This window comes from Hibiscus syriacus, unplaced genomic scaffold, assembly GCF_006381635.1.
Source record: "Hibiscus syriacus cultivar Baekdansim isolate YM2019G1 unplaced genomic scaffold, ASM638163v2 tig00110893_pilon, whole genome shotgun sequence".
Lineage (NCBI taxonomy): Eukaryota > Viridiplantae > Streptophyta > Magnoliopsida > Malvales > Malvaceae > Hibiscus > Hibiscus syriacus.
The window spans coordinates 950764-975439 of NW_024062901.1; the positions used below are offsets into that span (position 1 = coordinate 950764).

General features: G+C 31.7%; 1 pseudogene; it reads right to left on the reverse strand.

The window, feature by feature from the left end:
• The window catches only part of LOC120145059, a 61083-nt pseudogene extending 43200 nt beyond the window's left edge, over positions 1–17883 (reverse strand).
• Between the last annotated feature and the right edge of the window lie 6793 nt (positions 17884–24676).

Sequence of the window (24676 nt, forward strand, 5' to 3'; positions counted from 1 at the left end):
GCTCTGACAATACTAAAGTCAAGAAAGAAGATGGGGTTAATACAGTGAGGTCTTATTCAGTTAAACATGGTGCCAAACCTTATAGAGTGATCAAGAAGAAGAAAAATGTGCAAGGATTTCAATTTCCTCCCTTCCACTGTTCGAGTGAAAAATTGCATCCAAAAATGCTCTCAGCCAGATCAATTACTCCACAACTTGATCAATCACAGTGGCCTCCAAATGAGAATTGGACCTATAAGGAAGTTCCTTGGATAAATCAGACTGGAATTCCAAATTGTTCAACTAAGGTTCATGGTAACCTTAAGGGAAATTTCCAAGACCCTTTAGAGCAAGCAATTCAAAAATGCAAGATAAAAGAAGGGGTTAAGGTTCAATGTTCAGAAACTGTTGTTGCAACAGAAACTAATGTAACCAAATCCTACGAAAAATATCGGGCACAAGAAAATGGGAAAAGAAATCAAAAGGCTCCCATGGATGTAATTCGAGATTGGCCTATAGGTCTAAGAAAGAATGAGGCAGATATAACCCAGAAGACACCTCAAATACATATATCAGATTTTTCGAAAACCAGTAAGGCAAAGGATAACTTAAGAAATCTGGTTAATATTACCCCAGTTATAGCTGAAATGAGCATTCAGAACCCCCTCGATAACATGAGAGCATTCATTCGTTCAAAACGATCAAAGAAAGTGATAGCCTCGCGAGCGAGAAAAACTCTGAAGGTGTTTCAAGAATCTATCTTAGACCTGTACCCTCATTTGGTTAAAGGTCAATACATTACACCAAGATTGGTGAAGGTGTCACCAAAGCCTTATGCCCATTGCTATGATCAAAATAGCTTCTGTAATTTTCACTTGGGAGTATCTGGACATTCAATAGGGAATTATTGGTCACTGTTAAAGGAAATAGAGATGCTCGTCGACAAGAGAGTCTTGACACAAGAAATGATCAAGAAATGGGGGGCAAATAAGGATAAAAATCATGGGCCAATTACACACCTAACATTATATTGAGGCATGATAGATAAACAAGTGGAAGTTGATATCTACCACTGTAGTACCTTTTTACTTTCAGCATCCTGTTTGAACTTGTTTTTTTTGTTCCCTTTCTCCACCCTTTGTGCAATAAATAAAAGTGTGTTGCTTTTATGGTTATGTGCAAGGAATCAATTTTTAATCTTGAGATTATTGAGTATCAAGTAGATTAAATATTCTTTTAATTTTTCAAGAGTTATAGATCTTTGGCAAGTGGTAAAATTATATCTTCCATATCCCATCCAACGCCAATTACTCGACCCTTACCAAAACCAAATCCTGACACTACATTTATCTGAGACTCTGAAGTAATGTCTCCACCTGTTTTTGAGACACCTACTCCAGATGTTTACTTTTTCGGGTAGAGTTGATCGATTCATTATACTACTTTCTACCATATATACGACTTCAAAAGTCACACATTTGTCCTTCCAAACACAAAACCACCATAAACCAAATAACCTTAAAAGAACCAAACTTTCAATTATCCGTGAATCTTCCTGCAAGAGGAGACGAGATGAGGCATTATGGACCAACTTATCGAAGATAATTTCGAGTGATTGGAGCATACTCAGAGAAGAAAAAATGATTGATTTAAATAAATATATCATGCATTAATTACATTTTTTTCATGTAAATGAAAGTTAATCTTGAAAATTCATCCCCCTGGAGATACATCTTTTCACAAAGACTTCTATGTATGAGACGACTAAACTTCGCGCACAGATCAAGCACGCCAACTCAGTGTCATATCACCCAAAGATGAATGGGGCATTTGCAGAAGCAAATAAGAACCTTAAGAGGATCATTACAAAGACCACTGAAGCTTACAAAGATTGGCACGAGAAGCTAACTTTTGCCTTATATGCATATTGAATTACTGTGCGAACATTTACTGGGGCAACACCTTATTGTTTAGTCTATGAGATGGAAGCAGTATTACCAATTGAAGTTGAGATCCCATCATTTTGTATCCTAAAGGAGGACAAATTGGAGAAGACTGAATGTATCCAAGCTCGATTTGATCAATTAAACCTTATTGATCAGAATCAATTGAAAGCTATTTACCATGAGTAAATGCATTAGAAACGGATGATGAAAGATCACATCCTAGAGAGTTCCAAGAGGGTGATCTAGATGTAAAAAAAACTCAGATTTTGGCAGAAATGAATGGGAAAGTTCTGAGAAACCAAATAAACTTAGATTCTGTCAAGAAATATTATACTTGAAAAAAAAGGAAAAAATGAGAAAAAAAAGGATAAAAGGAAAAAATTGAACCAAGATGGGTGACTCATGGAGCCTCAAGTTACAAAGTTGATCAAGTACAATTAGTTCAAAGATTCATATTTGGCAAGAAGAGCAAAAAAATGTTGAAGATATGAGAAAATGGGAATAGACAAAAAAAAATTGGCAGTCTAGAGGGATCCAGATGATAGAAAAATCCCCAACAAAGCAGATCCAAGTCAAGCAAAACAAGATTGAAGGCATCCAATTAAGAGAGAATGTCTTCAGAATTCATTCCGCCTCTCAAGATTGATTTTTATTTGCAAAAATTAGTTTTTAAAATCCTTAATGCATGATATGAAAAATGATAAAAGGAGGGTTCAAGATGTAAAATTTTAAATAACATCTTAGAACCAAAGGAGGATTCGAGTTGAAAACCTGAAAAGGCGGCTCGAATATTGAATGGTGCAACAACGAGATAAGAGACGGTCTTAAGCTCTTAATGAAGCACCACACATCCCAAAGACGTTCATGATATTCTGGAATCAAGAAGTATCTCTACGAGAAGAGCATAACAACCATTTCTTCAAGTTAATGGAAGCCCAAAGAGACATATATGTTGAATTAACCTGAGAGACCTTACTTTACCAGAACTAACCTACACCTCAAATCAGTCAATAATTTTGACACTTGCCATAGGACTATGATTTTTGAATGATTTAAAAGTGTAGTTGCTTTATTTGATATTCATTAAACTTATTTTTTATGATTTGATTATATTGTGAACCTGAAAGGGGCAATACTTTACAAAATTCTTTCATTCTTCAATAAAGAAAGGAGGAAAAACATTTTCAAACAGGACAGTCTCAAATGAGGAAAGTCCTTGAAGCAATTGTTGCTTATTCTACCTCTGTTGTAGAAAAAGAATGAACGAGGCCAGAATAATGAAGCACTTCACATTTTTGAAGGCAAGTGGTCCAAGAAGCCAGAAAGTCTGGAGAATTTAACTTGTGACACTCTCCTATGACATTATTAGCAGTTCATCAAGAAAGATTATCGTTTATCTTATGCTGAGGTCGATAAGCATCACCAGATAAATTATTTTCCCCAGCCATCAATTCATGTTTTCTAGAAGATTACATCATAGAGCCATGAACAAGTCACTACCTGCACTCTGGTTATACCGTGATGCTGGCTCAAGTCTTGATACATCATTGCTACTTCTTCTATGCCGATCATTTTCTTTGTCAAGATGATATCCATTATGTCCTTCAGAAGATTGCTGAATTTGAATTTGAGGACTTATGGCACAGAATAAGACATTGGAACAGAATCTTCCTTTATAGGCCTTTTATATAGGGTAACATTGGTTACTGGATTCCAAAAGTTGAAGATAATCAGTTTTACCGTCAATTAAACTTTTCCATGGTTCAGTAAGAGTATGATATATCTTGAAGTAGCAAAAGAGACAGTCGTTGTAGCAGTCATTGCAAGTAAATGCACCAAAAAAAATCTTCTAGTTCATCATGATGATGTTTATTTCTTCCAGTAAGGTTGTTACGCTGGATGCCACTGATAACAAGGTCGAATTCGACAAATCTACTCATCAATTGCTTCAACCGATCATCATTCAGTTCTTGCACACCTGTTTTCAAAGATATGCTAAGACAGTAGAAGGCGACCTCTGCATCACTGATCCCAAAAAAAAAGAAAAAAAAAGACAAACAGGACATTGATATCACCGGAGAACATGTCTCTAGAAGCTCCTCATGTATGGTTTCTAGGGAAATCTAGAAGCATTTCCACCTCATCAGGTTCAAGTGGAACAATTTTATTCCTTCCAACCCATACCAGATTCCATTTTCAGCACTCATCAAGAACATACTTCTGGACACTCGAAGGTGGCTTATCGTCATAAGCTTCAAGAGCCTTACAGATCATTTCTGTCAATTTGGCACTTCCTGTACATGTTTGTAAACAGTTCAACTTTGTTCTTGGATCCCAGGAAGGCACAATTTCTTTGTCAATGGAAAAAAATCATGTATGGTGCGTGGAGTAAGAAAAATAAGAAGAATTTGTTCTCTATTGGCAGGTTATGAATATAACCCCGTTTCCGGGTAGCAGCAAAAAAATACTTCGAATCTACAAATTCTGGCTCTACATCGAATAAGTACTGTGATATTTCAGTCCAAACATTAACTGGAGCAAATGCCACATTCTCGTAGTAGAAATAAGGAGACCCAATAGCATCTTCTGAAAGTGTTCTTTGAGTTATCTGATCTGGTTTGGTATGAACCCCAAAACCAATCATTAGATTTGAAAGATGAATTTGCTCATAGTAGAAATAAGGAGACCCAATAGCATCTTCTGGAAGTGTTCTTTGAGTTATCTGATCTGGTTCGGTAGGAACCCAAGAACTAATCATTGGAATTGAAAGATGAACTGCATGATCGTCTTCATTAAGAAACTTCTTTTCAAGCTTCCTCTGCTTCTTCCTTTTCCAAAAATTATAGCCCAAGTTTCGCCTTTGCTTGTAATTGGGGTCATTGCATAATGAATTCCTACCTTCTACCAGAAGAAGTATATATGAAATATGTCAATTCTGTAATTGATGAATTCGGACCACATCTCTCCATGGCTATTGAAGCCTCAACCTCTGATTATCCTGTTTTTGTCAAGTATAACAATTTATTCTCCTCATCAAAATCAGAATTCAGGATTTCCTCGGTATCAGAAGAACTATCAATATCTGTGAAATCATCCTGAAAGATCGTTTCATAATCAGATGATTTGTTATCAGAATCAACATATTGCATGGGTGTGGATTTTTAATGAGCCTGTACCACTGTATATGTAGCCTTGCCAATGCATCAGATTACTATTTGCGAAATTGGTTTCTCTCCCACATAAAAGTATATTTCAGAGATGGCCTTCACTGAAAGATGATAAGCCACTGTGTCAGCCTGGAACGGATTACCAAGCTATTTTTACTGCTCTGTCTGACTAAATCCCTCCAGATACAGAAAATGGTCACCTCATTCAGAAGACACATATCTCAGACGTTTCTGTCAGAATGATTGAGTACTTCTTAAATTTGTTACAACATGAATAGAATTCTTGTTACTTGATAACATTACTGTTTAGTGACACCAGAATGAGAGTATTCAAGATAAATAGATTTGGGGCACGAATAAAGCTACAAGTACCTACAACAGTTCATTGTCAAAAATTGGACCTCGTGGGGATCATGACATTCCAGTCAAACAGACATTGAGAGTGAATCAGACAGATCTAGAGGGACATCTTGAGGGCCCGTTTCAACCAGAAATAGAATATTGGGGCATTTTGAAGGCTCACAATAATATGAATATTTGGGCATTCTTGGAGGCTCATATCAACAAGAAGTAATGTTGAACACACTTTTAACATCTGTATCAGCAAATGTTGAGGCATTTTAAAGGTTCTTTTAGACAGATCCATGTGGGGCATTTTGAAGGCTCAGATTAACAAAAAACAAATGTTGGGGCATGCTGAAAACCCTTTTCAATCAGAATCGAGAATGTTGATGTATCCTGAATATTTATATCAGCAAAATGCTGGGACATGCTGAAGGCCCATATCATCATGTGTTAAAGATCATTGATTTGAGAAAATATTTCCAATAAGATAGAAAGATATGAAGAATAAAAATGGTAAAACCGTGACAGTCGAGCTGACTATACATAATTGCTTCGTTCATCAGGCAGTTACATTATGATCATGTTGTTGAACAAATATCTACTCAGCAAGTATGGTTTCAAGTACCCAATCTTCTTAACCATGTATCACATGACAGCGTGTTCTTTGTTAAGCTACATCATGGTTGCATGAATAAAGATGGTCCCCAGGCAGACTATTCGATCCAGGGTTCAGTTCCTCGAGATCTCAGCTTTGAATTTTGTATTCTCTGTGTCGGTGACAATTGAAAATATTTCTTTGAGATTCCTGGCAGTTAGTTTCAACCATACTGTTGGAATTACGAAGCTGTTTTTCACAATAGTTTTCGCTTAATCGATGACATTGGAAAGGGAGACTCGACTCACTTATATTATTGTTATTCCCTTTGTTACTGGGGTTATCATTGCCAGCCAGGCTGAACTGAATTTTTATCTATTTTGGGTTTTATCATGTGTGTTTCATCCCCAGCAGCAAGAATTCCACAGATATCTTTCTGTACATGGATCCTATAGCTGAAGTATTTCTACTTTCTACAATGCTCATTACAGAAGAAAACGTGATCAGTATTACACTTGCCCTTGCCCAGGATGATATCGAGATCAATTAGTGTCTCCTATTCAAATCGACACCAGCACATTTTGTGAATTTGACCAACTATTTTTGGTCATACCAGTATTTCACTTGTATTCCCACTGAGTTTTGTTCTCAAGTGGTTTTGTGACATCATACAAAAACTTTGAAAACCATGCAAAGAGCTTTATTGACCAGCAATTCGAGCAGAAGTCTCAGGAGATGAAGAATTTGTTGTCAAGTGTTTTATGAACCAGTGATTATGGTGTTGAACCAATGTTGTTATCATATGGTTTTCCTTTATTGATACAAGATGAAGATTTCTTTCCACAGAAGGAGAACTGAAATTTTAAACAAGAAACTAGTAGTACCAACTAAGGTTAAACGACATGTTGTTGTTAAGCATCTCGATATGATATGGTCCAAGTTGCCTTATTCGAGATCTGATTATATATGGAAACATGAAAGGAATTGGAATAAATCTTCCTTGTGATGTGTTTCAAGAGTTAAAACAGAACAGACTCTACTCTCCCAATTAATTCTTGCTGAGTCAGGCATATCTACATCTTACCTCTTCAAAGATGATAGATTCTCTTTTCAAAGATGAAAGCTTTATGGGATTTCTACACAAGTCCAAGCAAATAAAGTTGGTGTTATCCAAGACAAAATGAGGCATCAAGGTCAGTTCTGACTACGACAAGAGTTCCACAAATGAAACAATTCTTCTGAGACTTTCATGAAGCAAAGAAGACATAAAGATACAAGTTGATCAGATGGTTTTTCAGAAATGCAAGCTTGGTAGCATAAGTTACTACACTGATATCCAAAGGTGACCCTGGCAATAAATGATGAAGTGGAGGAAAACCGAGTTCACCATTTTGAAGTCAAATGAAGATTGCATCAACATTCATGCATCATATTTAGACATTTGCAAAAATAGGTGCATTTTCATTCATTTTATCCATGTGAATTTTGACAGGAATTTCAAAGATTTTAGCAAAGACTCAAATCCATCATTTGATGGATCAGCTTTTCCAGAAAAAGTTCATAATGAGAAGAACTCATCTGAAGAAGGAAGAAGAAATTCATAATGAGAAGAATTTGTTCAACCTTTTGCTCAAATCCATCATTTTATGGATCAGCTTTTCCAGAAAAAGTTCATAATGAGAAGAACTCATCTGAAGAAGGAAGAAGAAATTCATAATGAGAAGAATTTGTTCAACCTTTTGCTCAAATCCATCATTTGATGAATCAGCTTTTCCAGAAAAAAGTTCATAATGAGAAGAACTCATCTGAAGAAGGAAGAAGAAATTCATAATGAGAAGAATTTGTTCAACCTTTTGCTCAAATCCATCATTTGATGGATCAGCTTTTCCAGAAAAAGTTCATAATGAGAAGAACTCATCTGAAGAAGGAAGAAGAAATTCATAATGAGAAGAATTTGTTCAACCTTTTGCTCAAATCCATCACTTGATGAATCAACTTTTCCAGAGAAAGTTCATAATGAGAAGAACTCATCTGAAGAAGAAAGAAGAAGATCATAATGAGAAGAATTTGTTCAACCTTTTATTTGAATTCATCATTTGATGGATCAACATTGCCAGGTAGAATTCATAATGAGAAGAACTTATCTGAAGAAAGAAGAAGAAGTTCATAATGAGAAGAACTCATCTGAAGAAATAAGAAGAAGTTCATAATGAGAAGAACTCATCTGAAGAAAGAAGAATAAATTCATAATGAGAAGAACTCATCTAAAGAAGAAGAAGAAGTTCATAATGAGAAGAACTTATCTGAAGAGGAAGAAGAAGTTCATAATGAGAAGAACTCATCTGAAGAAATAAGAAGAAGTTCATAATGAGAAGAACTCATCTGAAGAAAGAAGAAGAAATTCATAATGAGAAGAACTCATCTAAAGAAGAAGAAGAAGTTCATAATGAGAAGAACTTATCTGAAGAGGAAGAAGAAGTTCATAATGAGAAGAACTCATCTGAAGAAAGAAGAAGAAGTTCATAATGAGAAGAGCTTGTTCGACCTTTTGCATAACTCTATCACAGAAGGAGATATATCATCATCAGCATTTCCAGAAGGAGTTCACAATGAGAAGAACTCATCTGAAGAAGAAGAAGTTCACAATGAGAAGAACTTGTTCAACCTTTGCTAGATTACATCACAGAACGAGATAAATTGTCATCCCCAGTGGAAAAGTTCATAATTAGAAGAACTAATCCCAAAGAAGAAATTATTCAACATTGCCATCATAATCAAGTGAAGTCAAATGGATAAAAAAAATTTATTATCTTTTCGTCTTTGCCCTATTCTTGTTAACACAAGAATGGGCAAAGAGGGGCAGCTGAAGATATTAATTTTTTTACCCATTTTATTTATTTATTATTATTATTATTATTATAATTATTATTATTATAATTATTATATATATTATTATAATTATTATATATATTATTATATATATTATTATTATTATTAAAAAATAATTACAGGCCCAATGAAAACTGGACCGGCCCAGTTACAAACAACCAGAACCGGCCCAGACCAAAATAAAACCCTAAATGTTTAGGGTTTCAGCTAGGGTTTCTAAACCCTAGCACTGTTGCCACTGCCGCTACCTCCAAGAACTCCCAACAGTCGCCTCTGCCGACACTTCCCAAGCCAGATGGTCCAACCAGCTGCTGCCGATGCCTTGCTGCCACGCCGCCGCCTCAAGGAACACTCCAGAACGCCAGATGGCAACCAACAACCTTCCCTACAGTGAGTCACCAGCCTAGCTTTGGTGACTCACCGAACTTTTCATCCTTCAGACCGGTCCGAGCAAGCGACCGAGATGGCTATAAAGCCATCGTACCTGTAAAAAAGAAAGAGGAGAGGAGAACCAAAAGACAGGGAGAACAACAGGAGAACCCAAAGCAACCCAACAACCACAAAACACTAAAATAATCAGGAAAAGACGGAGAAATATTTACCGAGGAAGCCACGCCATCACCGGAATTCATACGAACCTCCACGCGTCACCGAAAACCTTCGAAAGCCGAAGGTATTTTCTTAGATTTGCTCCGATCAGGAGTCATTTAAGGAATAAAGACACCGGAACCGTCATTAGGACGGTCCGATCTATATTTTGGTGTAAAAATGATATTTTTCGGCCACCGGATGCGGTGGCCGGCGGTGGGGATTACGGCGGCAGGCGGCTGTTGGCCGATGACCGGCTTCCCTCAACTAGAGAGAAGCGAGAGAGAATTCTCTTCTCTCTCAGTTAGAGAGAGAAGAGAAAGAAGATAAATGAAACGTTGGCCCTTCGGGCCAGCTGGAAGGGGATTATATACCCCTTCCTAAACGACATCGTTTTGGGGAGGGGTATATCTGTAATTTTGCTTTCGGATAAACTATTCCCGCAGCCACTGTAACTTTAAAAAGTTTCAATTTGATCCTTATAGCATGTTTTTATATATTATAATTCGATCTAGTAATTTTATTTCATTTTATTTTAGTCCTTTACATAATATAATATATATATTTAGGATAAATACCTAAGTTAGTCCCTTATAGTTTAGTAATTATCATTTTAACATGAATTAATTAAATAAGGATAAATTACATTATTAGCACTTATATCTTTTTATTATTCGAGTTAGAGTCTTTAATTTTAATAATTATAATTTTAATCACTTATTAATAATTAGGTTTAATTACATCATTAGTAATTATATTTTTATAATACTATAAATAAGGGCTATAAATTTTAATATTTTATATTATTTTAATTTTATATGTTTTAGTCACTAATGTTAATTATAAGTCTTATTGCTTTTTTATACTTATTTTTAAATTTATTTATCTTACTCATTATTTATATTTTAATTTTATATGTTTAAATTATTATTTTCATTATTATTATATTAAAATAAATTATTAAAAAATGTTTTTAATTATTTATTTTATTTTTTAATATCGAAGAAAAGAGCTGTCTTAAAACACCTAGAAGTCCTTTTCTGATATTTCTAAATAAATAAATATTTTATTTATACATATTAATATATTTTCTTTAAATTATTTGAAATAACATAATTATGAATTAAATATATCTTTGAATTTCTAAATTTTCAATAATAGAGACAATTTATAATTAAAAAGTACCAATTTTGGGCGTTGTAGGGGTGCTAATCCTTCCCTAAACGTAACCGACCACGAATCCCTTTTTATTATTAAAAAGAACGAATTTTTGGTTAAAAAGCAGATCAGTTTATCTTTTAATCGATGTTTTCTTAAAAACTCTTTTAAAGGATGATTTTTAAGTATTCGACCTACCTGACCCAAAAGGTCAATGGCGACTCCCAAATTATTTTAAAAAACCATTTATTCACATCACTTTTCCCACCAAGAAAAAAATTCGTGCCCGGACGAAAACTGGTTATGACAGAAAGGAATTAGGATAAATCTTCCTTATGATCTATTTCAAGAGTCAAATCAGAACAGACTCTACTCTCCTAATTAATCTCTGCTGAGTCAGACATATCTACATCTACATTCTTCAAAGATGATAGATTCCTTTTTCAAAGATGAAAGCTTTATCGGATTTCTGCACAAGTCCAAGCAAAGAAAGTTGGTTTTATCCAAGACAAAATGGGGCATCAAAGTCATAATTCTGACTACGACAAGAGTTCCATAAATGAAACATTTCTTCTGAGACTTTCATGAAGCAAAGAAGACACGAAGATACAAATATGCAGATTGATCAGATGATTCTGCAGAAATGCAAGCTTGATAGCATAAGTTTCTACACTGATATCCAGAGGTAACCCTGGCAATAAATGATGAAGTGAAGGAAGACCAAGTTCACCACTTTGAAGTCAAATGAAGATTGCATCAACATTCATGCATTCATAAGAATATCATTTGCATAATAGATAATGCATTACATTGATACATATAATTGCATTCAAACATAAGGTTTTGCAGATCTTCGTATGAAAAAGAAGATTCATGATGAACAATACCTTACAAGAAGAAGGTAGAATTCAAAACCTCGAATGTAGGAATCACACCAACATTTGAAGAATAGATGGACGCAATCCACAAGAATGAACATTATTTTGAGATTGGGTCATGTTACCCAATCAACATGTTATTTTGAAAAATAATGAGAAAACGATTTCCATAGTTTCTCATTCAATCTTTTCTAAAAATAAAATTGTTGAAAAGTAAGAAAACGATTTTTATAGTTTCTTACTTAGTAAACTATTTCCCACATCTGTAAGTCCTACAGTGCATGATGTTTCCAAAAAGCCTTCGGGAGCTTTTTGATGTTTTCAAAGCCTTAGGGTCATCTATAAGTCCTACAGTGCATGATGTTTCCAAAAAGCCTTCGGGAGCTTTTTGATATTTTCAAAACCTTCGAGTCAGCTGTAAGCCCTACAGTGCATAATGTTTTTTTAAACTTTTCCAGGTAGAGTTCATAATGAGAAGAACTCATCTGAAGAAAGAAGAAAAAGTTCATAATGAGAAGAACTTGTTCAACCTTTTGCTCAAATTCATCACTCGGTGGATCAACAATGCCAGTTAGAGTTCATAATGAGAAGAACTTATCTGAAGAAGGAAGAAGAAGTTCATAATAAGAAGAATTTGTTCAACCTTTCGCTTTAATTCATCACTCGATGGATTAGCTTTTCCAAAGAAAGTTCATAATGAGAAGAACTTATCTGAAGAAGAAGAAGAAGTTCATAATGAGAAGAGCTTGTTCAACCTTTGTATGACTCTATCACAGAAAGAGATAGATCAACACCAACTTTTCCAGAGAAAGTTCATAATGAGAAGAACTTATCTGAAGAAGAAGAGGAAGTTCATAATGAGAAGAACTTGTTCAACCTTTTGCATGACGCTATCACAAAAGGAGATAGATCGACATCAACATTTCCAGAGAGAGTTCATAATGAGAAGAACTCATCTGAAGAATGAGAAGAAGTTCATAATGAGAAGAATTTATTCAACTTTTTTCTAAATCACATCACAGAAAAAGACGAATTGTCATCCCTAGTGGAAAAGTTCATAATGAGAAGAACTAATCCCAAAGAAGAAATTGTTCAACATTTCCAAGTGAAGTCAAATGAAAAAAACTTATTGTCTTTTCATCTTTGCCCTATTCTCGTTAACACAAGAATGAGCAAAGAGGGGCAGCTGAAGACACTAGTTTTTTCCATTTGATTTTTTTTATTATATTTATTTATTACTATTATTATTATTATTATTATTAAATATTATTATTATTACATTGCAGGCCCAAATCAGACCTAACCCAATTACTATTACAGACCCAACAGTAACTGGCCCGAACAGATGGCCCAAACTCACCAGAAACCCTAAAACCCAACTAGGGTTTCCATCTAAGCTTCCAGCCGCCTCCCCTTATCAGCCGTTGGATCTAACTTAGATCCAACGGTCCAGATAATCCCAGCAACAAACCCTAGGGTATCATCACCCTAGGGCCACGTGGCCGTCGCCGCCTACAAGAACATTCCAGCCGCCCCACGTCTACACCTCCACTGCCAGATGCCATGCCTCCACGCTGCTACCCTCGTCGAAGGCTCCAGAAGACCCAGATGGCCACACACGTTGCTGCTCTAGGGGTAAGTCACCACATAGTTCATTGACTCACCGAGAAATCCCTTTGGGACCGGTCCAATGAGAGCCTCATCAAAGCTATAAAGCCTTGGCTCACCTGCGAACAATGAACAGGGAGGAAGAACCGGAGATAACAAAAACAGAGGCAACCAACGGACACGGGGAAACAGAGCAAGCAAGAATACGCACCAAACAGTACAAATAAGAGAGAAAAAAAAAAAAAAAGAGAGACGAAGATAAACTTACTCTGTTCATCGGAACCCCCCACAAACCACCGGAGAACCAAACCGTCGAAGGGAACAATCCTAGATCTACGACGTTTGGTAAGTTTTTAGGCCAAAATAACCTTAGATCGGGCTTTAGGGTAATCGAAGCTTTGATTTGGGGTAAATTGTAAATTTTCGGCCACCGTGACGGTGGCCGGCGGTGGTGGCCAGCGCCGGAGCGCGGCTACCGACCGGTTCTCTCTCAGTTTTAGAGAGAGGCGAGAGAGAATGTTTAATTCTCTCTTTTAGAAAGAGAGAAAGAAGGAAGAAATGAGAAAGATTTGCCCAAGAGGGCCGGTTATAGGGTTTATATACCCTCATCAAAACGACGCCGTTTTGATGAAAGGTATATGCGTAATTTAGGGGATGGTCCAATTATGTCCGCAGTGTTCATAGTTTGTAATCTTTACGATTTAGTCATTGAAATCAATTTTAATAAGTTTTAATTCGATCTTCTAATTTTATTAATTTATAATTTAGCCTAGGCCAGTATTTATATATTTTAGGATAAATAATATGTTTAGTCCTTGTAATTTTGTTAATTAATATTTTAATCCTGAACAACATGTTTTAATTTATTTTAATTTAATGTACTAATTTAATATAATTTTATTTTAGACACCAAATTAATAAATGGGTAAAATAATATGTTTAATCCCTATAATTTTAAATAATTAATTATGAATTAGGTATTTAATTTTATTAGATTTTAATTTAGTCACTAATTTTTAATATTTTCATTTATTATAAAGTTTTATTGCTTTTAAATATATAGTTCTAATTTTATTATTGTTTATTTATGTCTTAATTTTACATGTTTATATATTTAAATATTATTGTTATTATTATTATATAGCCATATAAATATATATAATAAATAATACTTATTTACTTACTTTTACTTTATATATATATAATTTAATTTTACATAAATTACTTTTTTTTTTAAAAATCATATTTTAATATTTATTTATTTTTCAATATTAAGAAATGATAGTCTTAAAGCAACTGGATGTCCATTTTCTGATATTTTTAAATAAATAAATATTTTATTTTACTTTTATAAATTATATATATTTTAATTATCTTTAGATAAATGTTTTATTAATATTTATTTATTAATATTAAGAAAGGATATGTCTTAAAGCACCTAGAAGCCCTTTTCTGATATTTCTAAATAAATATCTTATTTAAAAATATAGATATTAATATATTATATTAATAAGTTTGAAATAACAGGATTATGAATTAAATATATTTTTAAATTTTTAAATTTTCAATAATAGAGACAATTTGTAATTAATAAAGTATCAATTTTGGGCGTTATAGGGGTGCTAATCCTTCCCTAAACGTAATCGACCACGACTCCTGTTTTACTAAAATTTTTTGTTATACCAGATCAATTTTATCTTTTAAATTATGTTTTATTCAAAACTATTTTAAAAGATTATTTTTTTAGGTATTTGACCTACCTAACCCCAAAAGGTCAATGACAACTCCCAAAACATTTTTTTAAAATCAAAATTATTTTTATCCCCGTCCAGTAAAAATTCGTGCCCGGACAAAAACCGGTTACGACAGTGGTGATGGACCAATGTAAAGAGCAGATATAACGGAACCAAATGTTTGTTTCCCGGAAATTTGGGTTCAACGATCCGAGCCACGTCTTTTCTCGGTGCGGATTCCGGTCAGCCATCATGTAGTAAAAGCAGGCAGCACAATGCACGTGAAACAATGTCACCTGCGTATCAGTGTGTATCAACAGACAGATTCAATACAGGGCTGATGGGTTGAAGAGAATGGAACTAAAACAAGGCCTTGTGTGATAACACAATAATTTTAATGAAGTCCCTCTACTATGTTGAATTTCATCATTTTACTTTGGTCAAATTATAGAAGGTCCATGTATTATGTCTTTTTGGATGAATTTAGTCCCACTACTATAAGTTGACCACTATATTTTTTGAGATATATAGTTAATTCTATCAAGTAATTTGCATAAATCATCTGTCTAAAATATACGATTATACGACAAAAAGTTAGAAAGACATTAAGATATCTATGGTATATCTCTCGATAGAGAAATTATTAGATGAACCCGATTCACCACATCATTCAGGGTTCGAATCAATAATATTTGTCCATATCATTTTTTTAAGATGAATCTTCACATCTTTCCTACTTGTAAATAAGAAATGAATAATTATTTAGAAATTATTTTAAAATTTGTGGCTCTCATTAACTGGGACCACGGATAAAGTGGTGAGTTAAGTCCATCAAATAATTCTCCTCTCAACATCATGGTTTTAATATTTCTTACTTTAAATTCATCTCTCAATTTATTTTCTTCTCTCTTTTACTCTTGCAAAATTCATTGAACTTTATGTTTAGTATTATTTATTGAAAATGTATCCGTTTTCGTCTCTTAGCTTTTAATATTTCTTATTTTTAATTCTTTTACAGTTATTTCAATTTCAATTCTTTTTAAATTTATGAAGAAAAAAAACAAAATTCTCATAATTTATGAGCATTTTTATTTAATATTTTAAATTTTATAGAATTAAGGGCCTATTTGAGTAAATTTCTCAATTCGAGGGTAAATTTTTTAAAAAATTACAGCATTTTAATTACTTGTTGACGTGACATATAAGATAAAGTAATTACATCATATAAATCATCTATGTGAATTTACTGATATCATCATATGTTAATTGCCACATCAGTAAATTTAATAGTCAATATAGATTAAACAAATATTTGATTAAATTTCATAGTTGGAGAGTTCAATTAGGTGTAAAAAATCACATGAGATGTTTTATTTATTTATTTTTTTTTAAGTTTGAGGACATATTTTATCAATAATATATATTAAAATCAAATAATTATTTTAGTGATAGAAACAAACAATTATTAATTTGGACCTACTAAGAAAATGATAAAAGTAAAGGATCAAATTGTAAAATATTAAATTTCATTTTTTAGCATAACAGAGAGTGCAGCTGCAAACATAATTAGGCCTAGCTTTCACTCACAGTGACAAGCCTAGCAGATCGGATCCAGAAATAGATGACTCGAATATCTTTCTCCAGCCTAAAAACGTATAGATTTAAGGGTTCGGCACCCAAATTTTGATCTAAAACATGGAACAATGAAGATTGTAAATACATACGCAGTAATGAAATAAAGAGGTAAAGAAAAACCTGGTGAAGAACTCGTTGACCCGCCTGAGTCGCCAAAATCTGAGCAAACTCAGACAGGAATAAGGGATGCCTAATATGCTTTTGGCATTGAACAAATGGCCAATTGAATCAAATGGGATTGTTGATGCCAAATCCATGTTGAACCACGTCGATAGGTACCTACACCCCAATTCCAATAACACGCAATTCATCGTTAAATCGATTAATTGAATGATTCGATTATACATAGATACTATCAAATTTCGAACAAATGTATTTGAGTGTAATATAACTCAAACCAACATCTTAAATAAATAAAAATTATTATTAAAGAGTAATTTAAGATAATTCATGTAAAATTCCCAACGTTCATGTTCAGTAGTGGCTGTTTCAATTTTGATTTTAATTTAATTATAATTTAAGTTGTGCTCCTTTCATGTAAAATGTTTCCAGAAAATATTCTTTGTTTTTTCGGTGTTTGAGGACTAATTTAAAATGATAGTCATAGTTTAAAGATAAAATTGAAATATTTAAAAGTTTAAGGACTAATTTAAAATAAAGATCATAATTTGAGAACATATGATGCAATTATCTCAGCAAATAAATGCTAAATGCGTTGAATTCCGTTCTTAAAATTCATATTTTATATTTAAATTATTTAAAAAAAATTAAAAAAAAAAAGAAGAAAAAGAGTAGAATTTTGTAAAATGGATAGATGAGTGAAGAAAGCAAACCTCTTGGCAATCTTTTTGTGGTCACAGACAAGCAGGTGAGTAGTTGAATCAATGTATGCAGCAAAAAACGCCAAGACGATATCAACGGCGAAGAATGAATCCACAACGTTATCGCAAACGTAGAGTGCCGTTGGTAGAGCCGAAGCGAAAAACGCTATTTCGGAAGGGTAAACCCATGCTGAATAAAACACTAACACCACCATAAATGTTTCCCAGCACCTGCATCCAATCAATCGTATCATCTCTAATTATTTTAATTTCAAATTAGAGGATCGGATTAATTCGAATTCGACCTGTATCTCGTATCCATGGGAGAGATGATCCATCCCGTGGAACTGGTTTGGCTGTTGTGGTTATAGCTTGAAGCACCCAATGGAGGAAGTATAATCTTTGACAAGTTACTCAGACTCAGAGAAGACCCTTCATCTATCGATTCGTTTTCCTTCTTTCGCCGTTGAACTCCTTCCACCCTCAGCCTCGACACACTCGAGATCGACTTCAATGATTCCGTAGAAGCCTTCATCTCCATTTTCTGATGGCAAGGGTGAGTAGTTTTAGCAAGGTGATGACAAGGTAGTACTACAAATAGAAGAGAGTTGATATTGTCATTGTCATTGTGGAATGGCATTGGCAGTGGGAGAGGGTCATTGGGGTCTTTTAAATTAAATAAGGTCTTAATTCAAGTAAAGGTTCTCAAACTATTGATTAAATTTTAATATATTCTTATTCATTTAGATTTTACGATGAATATATTTGAAATATTCGAATAAACAGTTTGAATTCAGTTATACTGTAATGATAAGGGTACAATTAAAACGTTTTAAAGTTTGAAGGTAAAGTTAAAACGGGTAAAGTATGTATTTAGTCACCAAATTATTCGAATGATTCGTTTTGGTCACTCAACTATTTTATGTTTCAAAATCACAACTAACATTATGTTTTTGTGGCATTTTTTTCTAATGATGATGTGATATTGCACACATCAATATCATTGTTAATTTTTTAATAACGGATGACTAAAATAAAATGAAAACGTAATATTAAATATGATTTTAAAACAAAAAAATAGTTGGGTGATTAAAGTTCGAATAAATTTGAAGATGTAGAATGGAATTAACTGGAAAATATAAATAAAAAGTGATGGAGCAGAAGAAGAAGGAGAAAAAAAAACCTTTCCCTCGAAAGATGGCTGCGGATTAAATTTTCGGAAGACATGCTACGTTTCTTCCCCCCTTCATTCATTTCTCTCTTCTTCTGGTTTACATGCACGTACAAGCTTTCTTTCCTTTATTTTCACCTCCTACGATTTTACTCAGTTTTAATCTCTTTCACTTTCGTGTTTTCTTTGTATGATTATGGTGATCTTATATGCTTTTATTTATTTATATAATCTTTATATTCAGTTAAAATACCCACGGATTTAACACTCTAATCCAATAATACGTTGATTTTTTTTAATGGGTTTATGTTGATTCCAAACTAGAACCTCTTCTATATATCTTTTGAGTTTACCTTCTTTGTCATGGTTTACTTATAGGGTTGTACTAAATCCTAAAAATCTGGTGTGCCGTTTCTTATAAATAGTGCGTGTATAATTAGTCAAATTTATGTTTCATAATTTATTTTTAGTGAAAGTAAGAGACCTTTAGTTCATAAAATGGAAACCACGGGCACTAAATGGTGTAATTTTGGAAAATATTGGTGGGATGTGCAATATTTGGCTTTTCAGGTACTAAATTTGCATGGCATTGACTGTATGTATAGTTATTAATGTATAATTTGCACGATTTTATATTAGTTTATTTGTAATTTTGTTCGATATTTTAATGTATTCAATGAAAAATATTAGGGGGTATTTGGTTCAAGGATTGTGGGAATCTCACATTCTCATGTTTGGTTGGCCGGGAATCTCATTCCCGGTAATGTTTTATTACCAATAGTAGATTTGTTGGGGTATATTACCGGGAATGTCATTACCTCCCTTCCCTTAGGTATTGTAACATTACCGGTGTTTTGGACTAAAATGCCCTTAAATTTTTTTTTTTTTTTCAAAAATATCATTCTTCTGTCATTGAATAATAAAAATTCTACGAAGGTTAAATTACAAATTTATCCTTAAATTATTTTAGATTTACAAAAAAAAAGTCTATAATTAAAATTTTATATAAAGTTCAGGGGTAAAAAAAATTTACCCTTTCATTAAACATTTTTTATATTTTTAATTTTGTAAAAAAAATTATATAAATATTATGAATTTAATTTTTTAAAGAAAATATATAAATATTTTACAATTTGTAATATTATACAAATATATAATAAGGACAATTTGGTTAAATATACATTCCAATAATCTTTTATTCCTTTAACCAAACACGGTAATCTTACATTCATACTAAACCAACCAAACACAAAATACAACATTCCCAGTAATCCTATTCCCTGGTAATCTTTTATTCCCACTGGTAATCTTACATTCCGTGAACCAAACGCACCCTTAGGGTAACCTATAAGATTGATCACTTTTGTCTAAGTTTTGTATATTTTTTTCTCGTTAAATTCAAAAAAAATATAATATTCGGTCACTTTCATTTATTTAGTTAAGATGTGGTGACCGAGGGTTAACTGTCGTTATACCTTTATAATGAATTTATAATATTAAAAAGGTTAAATTACACAAATGATAACTAATATTTGAGTAAGTTTATGTTTTCTCCACTAAAGTTTTAAAAGTAATAAATTGTTCACTGAAACATCAAATAGGTCTTTGGACAATAGTTTTTTTTATCTAATTTACCCAAAAAAAGCTTTTTAATTGTTCCAATATATATATATATATATATATATATATATATATATATATATATATTGTAATACTAAAATTTTGGTTAGTGACCAAAATATAAAATTTGAAAGTTTAGTGGTCAAAGTAGAAAGTTGGAAAATTTTAGGGACCAAAAGAGTAATTTTTAAAATTTAGGTATTTTGACCCCATAAATGAATATTTCAACCCAAAGAATGATGTTTTTGTGGGAATCAAAATTTTGATCTGGAATTTGTGTTAAAAACTATAAAGCAGTAAAGTCCGAAAGAAAATCGGATAATCGGATCAAACCAAAATTTTACGAAAATTTAAAGGATGATATATAAAGGTTGGAAATATTATTTCCAAATTTTAGAACAGTGAAATTTAATGTGGATCGGTGGAATTTAAGTTGATTTTACATATTTAGCTGAAATTGGAAAATTTAGAGACTAAATTGCAGTTTTGAAAATTTGCAAGGACAAAGGTGGAAAATGAATTTTTATTTGTTCACATTTGACTTTGGAATATTAAAAGGGATGATAATGCAATGGCAAGTTGAAATTATCATGTTTCATTAAGGGGAAAATGATAATATCACATTAAATGAATTTTAAATTCATTTATATTAAGCCAAGTGTATTATGTTTTAATTGAAGAAAAATCAGAAATTTTAGCCCCAAAACGTGCACCACCATAGCTTCAAGATTATGATTGAAATCAAGATCAAGCAATGTTAAAGCTAAGGAGAAGCTTAAGGACGTAATATGAAGTTCTAGGAAGATTTACAAGCTAAAGACATCAGATGAGTGCATATTTAATTCGTATTTGTGTTATCGAACAAACATTGGCTTGCGATGAGTCAATGATGGAATTACTATGGTAAGATGTAACTTCTAACTATTATGTGAATTGTGATTCATACATATATGTGCAGTTAATATGCTAATATAATTAGTGAATAAGCTGAAAATATAAGTTAGTGAAATCTACCCATATTTGTGTCATGAACAGTAAATTTAGAAAATCATCATAAATTATAAAGAAATGATTAGAGGATGATTTTTACACGTTGGATTCGTATGTCAGTATAATTTCATTTAAAACAAATGTATACTGGTTTCGATAGATATACGAAAATATATGAATTTTTAATTGAGGATAGGTCAGAAAGCAAGGCAGCAGATTCTGCTCAAAATAGCTTCTATAGGTCAACTTCGAAAATTCACTATAAAATGTATAAGATGAACTAGAAAATGTGTCTTATATAGTTAGATTCGTATTCGAGTCTAGTTTCTAGTGGTATAAATAAAATAATTTTTAATTGTGTATATTAATACATAATAATATTTCTTTTCATGTTATTGCCAGCATATAAAACTTGTCATAATTTATGTTTTCATGTTACTCATATGTTATATGTTATTATAAATGCTCAAAATAAGTAAACTTTATTACAATTGGTATCATAGTTATGATATTTATTACATGATTAATATAAAGTTTTTATGTTAAAGAAAGATAATTGACGATGATTATAATATATAAATGTTATGTGGAAATGAAATGTTTAGGGTATGAACTGCCCATTATGTTATGATATGAAGAGTTGAATATGTTGATATATTGATATCTTTGATAATTGAATAATATTTAATGATTAATGAAAAAACCTATTGTATGTTGCATTGAGAGTCGTAGGTACATTTGACATGCCATTAAGTTGAGTACTTTCCAGTTAAGTTATGGTACATTCATGTACATTATGATCTGCACCGTTGGTGCTCATGTTATGATTGCACTTGGAGTGCATTATATGTATAAGTTAAAGATTGACATCGTGATGTGCCCTATGTGCACCTTATGTTCTACTCACATACCTTGTATTCTCATAAATATGCATTGAGTTATGAATTTGAAAATAAGGTATGAATATGAAAATAAACTATGAGTCTGGAAATAAGTTCTGATTCAGAAAATAAATCATGAAATGTGAAAGTATTTATTATGAACATGAAATATAAAATGAATATGTGAATGGATATGAAAGTGAAAAATGAGAATAAAATAAGAAAGTTCTGAAAAGTATTTGAATGAAATAGAGTATGAGATGATTGTTATGTTTATTATTGATTATCATGATTTTGACAAAATCATGAGATGATAATTTTTAGGTATCTAATGTGGAAAAACAGCTTGAATAAATCAGTTTGGATATTCAATGATTTTATTTGAATTTAAGTTTAATGTTTTGAATTGTTATGATACTTTAAGATTTATATAAAGAAAAATAATGTTATGATGTTTTTAAGTTGTTTAATATTTTATGTCACCTTAGTTTGTTTATAATGCTTCACTAAGTGAATGCGTTATCGTGTGATGATTTTCACACGTAGGTAAAGAATGGCAAGTGAAGTAAGGAGTCGAGTTGACATCAATCAACAAATAACAACTACATGTATTAGTAAAGGCATCCTACTATTTTAAATTTTCTAAATGACATGTATACAAATAAGAAACGTCTAAGATATATTATTAGGGTTATAAATATGAATTAAAGTTTTATATTTTAGATAAAAATTATATTTTATGAGAAAAATAAATATTTTAAAATTAGGTAGTTTTTAAGCAGTATTGTTATTATTGAACTATTAAACTTCTGCCTAAAATTAAACTTGATTTATATGATAATTATTATTTTATGATTTTATACGATTAATGGAATAATTGTAATGTTAATAATGAAATGTTTTATAATGGAATAAAATTTTAAGCATTTATGATCGGTAAATATTTGTAAAGTTGACGTGACATCTTTAGCTCATATTTTGAGACGTATACGGGCTATGAATGTTACATACATATATATAATGGATAAACTATAGATTCAATAACTAAATTTTATTCTCTCTCGTATTTTATACAATGTACTTTTAATTTTTTTTCAATTTAATGATTCAATTTTATATATTATTTTTTATCACTCAACAGTGGTATGAATTATTTTATTATTATTATATGATGTGTTATATTTTATTAATATTTTTAATACCACATAAGATTATAATAAAAATAAAATTCCAAAATATTCATGTAAAATTTAGATCCAAATCCTAATCCCTAAATTATAACTAATCTCCTAAATTATACCCTAAATCCTAAATTCCAAATTATATCCAAACCCTCCCACCGGTGAATGGTGGCTCACCGTGGTTCAAGCTTAACTCAAGAACAGGCTGACCACATGCTGAAGATGTCCATGAATTTGATAAAAAAATAATTTACTTTTTTTTAATAATATAGGGTAAGTATAATGTAGTATTTGTTCGAATATAACTCTAAATCTTTCAACATTGAACGCTCACACCTCTAACATCTATAGTACTCGAACTCGGGTCCTCAAGAATAACAATAATTCATTTACACGGATGTCACTTGATTCGTGCAAAAAAAAATAATTTACTTTAAATGTGTATATTTGTCATATAAACTTCTATCTCTTTATTACTAATTATATTTTATTCTTCTGATATCTTTGTTCTGTTTATATTAACCGAAACTATTAAGGACATGGAGGAGCTATGGCCCCCAATCTAACATTTTTTTTTACATTTGATTTATATATAAAATTTAATTATTTATGATATAATTATAAAATTGTCTTTCTAATTTAAAAAAATATATTTTATCCTTCTCAAATTGAAATTCTGGCTATGTTTCTGTATATTAATAAAGCTACAATAAAATAAGGTGGCAAACACATTGACAAAACTTGTATGGATACACCATAATGAATTATATGAATTTACCCTAATCTCGGATGAGATGCGTCTACGTAATATTTAGAGTAAATTATATATTTAGTATCTAAATTATTAGTTTTAGTGTCTTTTACTATTTAAAATTTTAATTTTTTAAAGTAATATCTCACGTTTAATTTTTATTTTATTTTAGTACCCGTCATTAAAAATTTAGAGCATTTAATACTTAAATTATTAATTTTGATCCGTTTTAGTACCTATACTTTAAAAAAATCAAAATTTAACGTTAAATTTTGAACATGATACTAAAATGAAATAAAAACTAAACTTTATGTATTATTTTAAAAAAATTAAAAATTAAAAATTAAAACAAACTAAAACTGATCATTTAAGTACTAAACATATAATTTACCCAATATTTATTTTGTAAATGAATTAAATTGTATCTAGATAAATATTACTTTTCCTAATCAAAATTATTAATAAAAAAATCCTACAACAAAGAGTAAAACACACAAGGGGAAAATTGAGAACCTAAGAATGAAGTCCGACCATCACTTTCCACCAATAATGCAAACCGCCATGGAAACATGCTTTGAACAGAAAAGCTATACCATTCAATTCAACAAGTGGACGTTAATGAAACTTAAGACTTAATCCATAAGAAACAAAAACGAGATCGACTTTTTGTAAATTACAATTATTCCAAAGGATTTATATTTTTAACCATCAAACCCAAAGTACAAATCTGAACACCTTTG